Raw genomic sequence first — 9,101 nt, 5'->3', positions numbered from 1 at the left:
TACTAACCACTGCATACCGGGAACTCCCCACAAGACCTGTAGTTTTGGAGAAGCTCTGACCCAGTCATCTAGCCACCACGATTTGGTCCTTGTCAAAGTTGCTCAGATCCTTACACTTGAACATTTCTCCTGCTTCCAACACATCAAACTGAAGAACTGACCGGTCGCTTGCCGCCTAATATATTCCACCCCTTGACAGGTGCCATTGTAACGACATAATCAGTGTTATTCACTTCACCTCTCAGCGGTTTTAATGTTGTGGCTGATCAGTGTAGGTAAATCATGGTAAGTAGGTTAATGCTCCAAGACACTGTGGTTTTGGGGGAAGAGCTACAGACAAATAAATAAATGTTGTGACGTTCCGTAGCAGGAAGCTGTCTGATGCGGCCATCAGTTCCCAGTGTCACCGGCAGGAAGGGTCTGGTCAGCCAGGCTTCCGGGTGAGGAACTGTCCCAAACCTGGGGCAGCAACAGCCGCTCAGCTCGTTGGCTCCTTGTGTTTGCGGCCCGATTGGCTGGAATCCTTTGCTCGAACGCATTGTTTTATTGCGTGCACGCATTCTGTGAGAAGGTGCTGCCGTTTTCCAGCAGTCAACAAACAAAAGGTTATCTCCAGCCAAGGAAGTGAAGATACCGAGACATTTTTGTCTGCGGAGGGAATGTGGAGGAGATGAGTGCGGCACAGGGCCTGGGGCTGAGAGCCAAAGCGGCCGGTCTCATTTACTGACCACGCAGCCGGACGGTGAAATGACCACCGACACGGGTGTCTCTTGCAGGACCGCAGGGCTGCAGAGTCATACGTTTCTCAGGGTTTGGTGCTTGCGGTGACGGGCGAAAGGTGGAGTGATTTGTTTTCCTATAACTGGGTTGCCGTTTGCGCAAGAAACACTTTGCCGTTGCAGTTTCGTCCGGCTGGAGGAGCCCCGAAAGGCAGGCGCCAGCTGGAAAAACGAACCCAAAGGCAAAGCGGAAGACAAACCCAGTGCAAGGATCCCAGAGAACCCGGCGCAAATAATCCGCAGGAGAAACCGTGCACAAACAGAGAGGACGGAGTCCAGAGAAGAAACTGCAGATGAACCGAATGCAAGGAGCCCCGCAGGCGAAACTGCAAACGAATCCGGTGACGAAGCAAAACCGCAGACGAAGCCAGAGGCCGAGAGAGGAAATGCAAACTACAGAAAATGAAGACCAGAAAAAATGATGGACGGCACCGAGGTCGGATCAAGGCGGAAGACGCGTTTACAGCAATTTTTCACGCTATAAAGTCAGACTTCGAACCTTGTTCATAAACTACACATCCAAAAACATAAAGGTAGAAAGAACAAACCAGGGATACATCCTTTCAGCAGCGTAAAACTTTCCGCAATTCTACACAAACGCAAGCGTAACTATTAAGAGGCGTTGAGAAATACACAGAAAGTAGCCTCCTTGTTTTACGGAAAGCGAATATTCCATTAGCACTTTGCTGGTCCAGGCTGTTTATTTAGCTCAGACTGTTAATCCTGGAGAGAAGTGCAGCTGTGCTGCTGGAGCAGCGGAGATTGCGGATACAGCATGTGGAGTGTTTTCTCTGAGTTGTGTGCTGGGGACCCTACTGGCAGCGTGAGCTGTAACCGGACCCTGAGAGAAGCCTGGAATCGGAGAGGTTGCGCACTTGGGAATCCTGGAATCTGGGATCCTGGACAGGCCGGAATCCGAAAGGCCGCAGAGACAGAAATCCTGCAATCTGAGAGGCGTCGCAGACGGGAATCGTGGAATCCTGGAATCCTGGAATCCTGGACTTGAGTCACTGGTGTAACACACATTATCTCAAAGAACAGAACGTGAGTTTGAACCTTCAGGAAGCCTTTATAACAGCTCTCTAAAGACTGGGAGCAGCACTGAGCGACTGGTGGTCGACTGAACCGAATATGTGGTCATAAACGGGCAGGTTTCACTTCTAGGAAAGGGTTCTACTGCTGTGCCCTGAATAATCATTTCCGGTTTAATCTGATTCACCAATAATACGTACAGTATGTAAGTGGTACTGCATTTATTTCAAGGGTCTTTTCTCAGGGACATGCACCGTGAACACGAGGCCCATTGGCATCATCTGGGGACTTTTTTGTGCCCGAGTCTCCTGGAACGCCGGTGTTTTACTGGACGGTTTCCCTGGATCCTCTAGGGATGACGAACAGCAGCAGAGTGTGTCGGGGAGGAAGGACCACAGCCCTTTCAGCGCAGGAGACACCTGCTGAGCAGCACCGGGACAAGACCTTCCTGTCCTCCTCGGACCTTCCCGTCCACTCCGTTCCTGTCGAAGCCTAGAAATCCCCCTTTAAAAGATCATTTATTCCCGCAAGAATATCTCACCTTAACCACTATATGAGCTCATAAACTGACTGTGAGTCCATTTATGTTCCACATTTTATTACCAGTCATTGACTCTGTTTAATTATTTACTAATTCACCCATTTATGTTTTATCTTTAAATATTTACATATTTTGTAAATGTACACTCAGGTCTTATGTAACAGCTATATACTTTGCTGTGGACCACAATGACAAGAGAGTGTACGAGCAGTTTTGGATATTGAATGAATGCATAACAATATAATATTGAAAGGACAAGCCAGAAATAAAACATTGTTATAAATATTATAGCATATGCCGGAGTGTGATTTACCGTATGCGAAAGAATATTGTGACTGGTTGCATGGAAGAGGCAGCCACGGAGCGGGACTAAGGCCAGAGACCGCAGGACTTTAACTAAGACCAAGTAAAAAAACTCCTCCTTCTCCTCCATGTGTCACGTCCACGCCCACAACTCAATAGACAGCAAGTGACTCCAGTTCAGCACCTACCCTTTAAAAGCCGGTCCAACTCCCAGACCGTTGCGGAATCTCGTCAGGGACAACCGCCCTTCCTCGTGACTCTTCGTTCGCAAGCAACGCTTGTTCACGTCCTCCGGTTTCTGACTCTTCGCTTCGTTTCCCAACCACGTCCACGGATCCTCGTTCTTCTCCTGCTCGCCATCGACCGACCCTTCGCTAAGTCCCCTGACCTCGCCCATGGATCTTCGCTCTGACCCTGACCGCCGATCGACCGACCCTTCGCCTTTCCCCGACACCGAGAACTTGCCTCATCCCTCGTCTCCGGACGAACGACACTGCACTTGGGTCCAGGCCCAGGCCCCTATGTTTCGCGTGACACCAGGCCCCTCTCCCAGCCTCTTCTTCTCCCAGACACCACTCCCAAGTCTTCAGACCAGCTGCCTTTATAGTCTCCACAACTGGACCTTAATGGCCAGCAGTTGGTCGTGAGCTGTTCACCTCCTGCCCTGGATTGATCCGCCCACCGGCTCACAGTGTCTTTTATTCTGCTGCTTTAAAGAATTCTCTGTGACATTTTTAATTCAGGTGTGGATTTTTTCCATGAGAAAAAAATGTTTATTGAATCCCTTCACAACGGGTGTACACACACACACACACACACACATTTTCAGAACCGCTTGTCCCATACGGGGTCGCGGGGAACCGGAACCTACCCGGTAACACAGGGCGTAAGGCCGGAGGGGGAGGGTACACACCCAGGACAGGATGCCAGTCCATCGCAAGGCACCCCAAGCGGGATTCGAACCCCAGACCCACCAGAGAGCAGGACCGTGGCCCAACCCACTGCGCCACTGCAATAATGGGTATATTTTTTGGCTTTTATTATCTTTTGTGTGTACAGGAATTTTGAATACAGTGGAAACCAAATCTTGATTCTTTATTTAAAATGAAGCTCTGAATATGGATGTTCATGTTGCAGGTTTTTCCAGGTCTCCCTGTGAGGTCCTAGAACGATGGACTGGAGCTCACATACACGCGGACCAGCAAATGAGGGTTGTGGAAATGGCAGGGAAGGAAGTCTCACTATAAAACTGCACGCTCAGCATTTATATGAATTCTAATTTTAAGGCTTGGATACAGTAGAGAGGAAGTGTATCTGAATTAATCGTGTTAAAGCTCTCCGTGTGTCTTTGTTTTGCTCTGTGACTACTCCCGTGGTGTTTCGCAGCCTCGATAACAAGTGGCTCCGGTGCCAGTGCCAGGCGATGCCCTCCATCTTCGCGAAGGAAAGGGCTTCTGGGAAAGGAACAGAACTGCGGAACCACGGCACTTCCGTCCCGTCAAGCAGCAGAATGACAGGAAAGGGGTGGCATATCTCGGACCCGCTCCAGATGCCCTCATCACGCACCCCTTCTTAACACACACACCGCACTTTTGAACGACAGCCTTTTTTTCCAGCTGCCACATGGTGCTTTAGTGAACCTGCCAGTGCGGGTCTGTGGGACCATGCACTCGCACCGTTAGCCGGAGGCCGTCGTGTTTTCACTACTTTCAAGGGCAAAAGCTTGAGTTTTACGTCATTCTGCAGAGGTCTGGAAAAACATGCATCGCCCCAATGCAGAGCTTAGCCAGCAGATCAAGACTGAGCAAAAACTGAAGACAGGTGAGGTCACAGGTGAGCTTTTGGCATCTTACCCCTGTTTCCAGGATAGGCTCTTGACCACCGCGACCCAACATCGATAACGATGCTCATCTTGGTCACCTACACACTGCAGCGGTCAGTTATTACCACAGCCCGGGCACAAGGCCTGGTTCTGCGGAATTTTCAAAGCATTCTCGAACCCACATCCTGCTCCCTGTATCTGACTCCCCCAGACTGGTTGCTGTTCAACCCATGAGCCATGATCTGCATGAACCATCAAATACGTAGGGCTACCCTTCCCTCGCTTTCATACCTCCAGAGGAGGGTCCCAGCTTCTGGAGCGTGTGTCACCGCAAACAGTGTGTCCGATCACAAACAAACAGCCACATCAGAGCGAAACGGCTCGATACGCCTTCTCGTGTGAATCCAGACAAAAAGCGTTTTGTGTGATCGGAGGGCATTTTCCTCGCTCCGTGTCCCGGCTGTGACGGCACCCTCTCGGCCTAGCGGAAAGGCGCTTCGTCTTCCAGGGCCGGTAGCCCAAAGGCCGCAGACACGACGGTGACGCTTTTGTAAACGATCGGACGACACACACGGTCCGGAGCGTAACTGCTGAGATGCCCCTGGAGAAACGCCTTGTCCATCACTGCGCTGGCTTTGCAGAATCGGGACTCGGAGAAAAAGCGGTTGCTCTCATAATATGCCCTTTCATGATTGTCTCGCAGACACGCACGCACACACACACACACAAGGCCTGCCTTTCTTCACTTCAGCAGCAAGAAAAAACAAGAAATGCTGTGATTCACAATGTGTGTTTTCACATTTATTTATTTATCAGACACTTTTCTCCCAAGCGACTTCCAATGAACTCTATGTAGTGTTACCAGCCCACACAGCTTATTCACCACGGTGACTTACACTGTTAGATATACTACTTACACTGGGTCACTCATCCATACATCAGTGGAACACACACTCTCTCTCTCTCTCTCTCTGTCACTCACACACTATGGGTGAACCTAAACAGCATGTCTTTGGACTGTGGGAGGAAACCAGAGCACCCGGAGGAAACCCACACAGACACAAGGAAAATATACAAACCACACACAGATGGAGCTGGATTCGAACCTACGCTCACACGGCATAGAAGCTGTCAGGTGGCAGAGCTATCCCAGTGCCACCTAAAAGCAACACCGAAAATAACACATCTTTAACTATTGTCTGTGTTTATTTATAGAACTGAAGAAAAAAGTTAAACATTACATATAATAAAAAATAAATTCCACTTTTCTGACTTCTCTTCCCAAAGTAGACTTAGAAAAGTCACAGAGATCACAAGGTTTTTTAAACGTAGGCCTATGGTTGCTACCGCAACTGCACACGGCATTCATAAAAGCTTTGTGGGCACCTGTGAAATTTTAACAAGAAAAAGTTTTTACTCTGAAAAAGTACAAAAAAATGCAAACATGAACAAAGATGTTTCCAGCAGGTGGAGTCACACTTCACACCGGTACTGTGTGTCACATGGTTACCTGCCTGACACTGACCAGTGGTGTGACTGATCGGTGTCGTTGATCAGTCTCATTAGTCGGGGTTCTTCCGGATCAGGACTTTTTGAGTGTGTTCGCTGTGGACCCCCAGCGAGAGCCCCCACCCTGCCGCTGGCATCACATGGGGAGTCGCCCCCTGCCAGGCTCGCCAAGGGGCCGCCGTGCTTCAGCTTTGCCCCCCGGCTGCCAGACAAGACGGTCTGGAATTCGGAGACTAATCGCCCTAATCTCATATTCCACGCAATACGTACCGAGATATTAATCCTGCTCTAATCATATTGCCGTGGTGTGGGGTCCCCGCGGGGGGACTGCGGTTCTGTGAACTGCATCGTGAGAAACACATTTGCGCTAATCTTTTTCGACCGGACTGACCGCCTGGTTCCGTTTCGGAGGGACACGAGGATTACTGACGGAAGAACTTCCTTCTAATCCCGTCGTTAGAATCTGGGCTGTAATTAGTTCACTTTAATAAACACGGATGGAGAATTCCAGATGGAAACGGCAGATTCCTTCAAGCAACTGAACTGAAGTACGATTTCTGGAATATTCTAAGGCTTCTTTTGAATGCTGTTCTCTTGCCTTCCTTTCTGGGAAAAACCCCATGAACCATTAACCACCACTGCGCCACGTTTTACTTTTTTTGTCTGACACTTCTTCCCAAAGTGACTTAAGGGGCTACTTACACTGATTTACCCATATTTACAGCTGGGTAATTTTCACTGTATCGATTCAGGGTAAGTACCCTGCTCAAGGGTACTACAGCAAAAGGTGGGATTTGAACCTGAGTCCTTCCAAGCTAAAGGCAGCATCACTAACCATGATGCCACCTCCTGCCCACAAAAGCAAAAAGCAGCTTGTTCCTATGAGCTCCAGCCAACCTTCTCATTCGATCTAAGGAGCTGTGTGGCTGTTTCTCCGTGTGCGTGAGATGCTGACTGCAGCCCCGGGCACTGACCCACACCTACTGCATGTGAAGGAAAACAAGTCACCCACGTACTGCTAGGCCCGCCGGCGACGCTGTCTGTTGTCACATGCGGAGGATCTAGTCAGAGCAGAGGACCTGCCTGCACCTGCCCACCTCCCAGTTCACACACCGCCGACCTGGGTCCGTAACACAGGCCTCAACAGCCGTCGGAGATGAGTTCAAAAGGGGTTCGACGGTGCTTTCGTAATGGATTGAGAGGGGTTCGAGGGGGACACGGTGTCGCTGAGCTGCCTGACCCTGCCTCACGGGAAGCTGGGACAGCTTGTGGGCACCTTCACTCAGCCCCGCCCCTCATCAGGAGGTCTTGGGCCTCGGAGGAGAGACTTTCTTCATGGGACCCTTGGCTGGTAGGTAATTCAATGAAGTGTCCAGTTCAAAAAGAACTTCAAGGCCTGATGGGGTCAAAAAAGTCTCATGTGGCCCCTTTTGGCATGCAGGTGGTGTAGTAGTTAGAGCCGATGCCATTACACTTGAAGGAACCAGGTTCCAATCCTAAATCCTGCTGTAGTTTCCTTGATCAAAACACTTAACCTAAATTGATGCAGTAAAAATGACCCCACTGCATTAATGGGTAAAAAGCTTTACATTATAAATTACCCCCTCTGCAAGTTGCTCACGGAGATCCCAAAGCACAGTGCAGACAGAGAGAGCATTAAGCGTATTTCTACACGCCGGACACACAGCGGCAGGACTTGGGATCGGAACCCACAGCTCAAGGCGGCCTGCTGGGAATAAAGTGAGGTGGGGGAGAAAGCCCAGAGCTCCAACCCTAGGCTCCAAGCTCAGTGTGCTTGGCTGTGCCCCCCAAGTCCTTTCACCACACTAAGTCAACAAAGTCAGTCCCAGAATAACATAACAAAGTGGGTCCTGACTCCACCCCTCGTACCCCCACCCTGCATAGTCGGGGAAGAAATCTGAGCCTCTCACTGAACAAGGAGCTTCTAACAGTGCAAAACAGCTCCAGGCCTGCGGAGAAGAAACAGGCCTCCATGCCGGGCACATGTATGGCGTGACACTGAACATGTCTCATGCCGTGTTGCTCCACCCTTTAAAAGCCGCATGACTGAAAGTGGAAGTTATGTGTAGTTTGAGGGATTGATGTCCACACACACTGACTGAAACTGCTTGTCCTGAACAGGGTCGCGGTGAGCTGGAGCCTAGCCCAGCAGCACAGGGTGTGGGGCTGGAGGGGTCACATCCAGGACGGGATGCCAGCCCGTCACAAGGTACCCCAAGCAGGATTCGAACCCTAGACCCACCAGAGAGCAGGCACAGGCCAAACCCGCTGCACCACCGCAGCCCCTCCCCCCCCCCAGATTAATGTCCATAGTTCTTAATAAACTGGCAATGTGATGGGGGCGATGTCACCAGGAAGATGATGGCCCATGGAAGAGAGCTGGGCAAGCAGCTCTCTCTTTCTCTTTCTCCAGCAGCCGAATTTGCCAACCAGGCCCCGGTGCCAACACTAGCACCGGTCCTGGGGTGGGGGGTGGGCCGAGAGGAAGGGCTCTCGCTGAGCGAGCCATACAACCCAGAGCGAGTTGGTGTCCGTGGGCGGCGGGCGAGAGACACTCCGGGAGACGGGACGTCCAGACCGTGACCTGTGTGACGGGAGCTAAACCTCATTAACACGAAACATCCTGCACAGATGCACTTGATGGAAGTGAAGAACTGCAAACGCAGCGCCATCATTCTGTCCCTTTTCTTCTCCATCCAACCATAAGGCACAATGAGTACTATGAGTAATACATCAGTGGTGTGACAGCCACACACTGGCCCCGAATAAAAGCGTCTGCATCTGCTAAGTGGATCATATATAAACTGTAAATTTAAACAAGGAGAAGAAGTCATAACATTTGCTTTAATATTTCTGTGCAAAACAGCTGAAAGGGAAACATCTTGCTGTTAAGTGTAGCTTGTTTGCCTGTGTGTGAGTGTATGAGAGAATGTTGATGACATGAAAACACAAAGATAAATATATCTAATGCCGGGAAATCTCTAAAGTATGGCTTTGACGAATGGCTGAGAGCAGATCAACCACCCATAATGCAATCAGTTAAGAGGTGTGTAGTGGACGGTACATTTCATTGTGTGTACACACACACGAAGCC

The sequence above is a fragment of the Scleropages formosus genome, chromosome 10 (genome assembly GCF_900964775.1).
Source record: "Scleropages formosus chromosome 10, fSclFor1.1, whole genome shotgun sequence".
NCBI lineage: Eukaryota > Metazoa > Chordata > Actinopteri > Osteoglossiformes > Osteoglossidae > Scleropages > Scleropages formosus.
The sequence above is the reverse complement of the archived record's forward strand: the minus strand, read 5'-3'. Positions refer to the sequence as shown.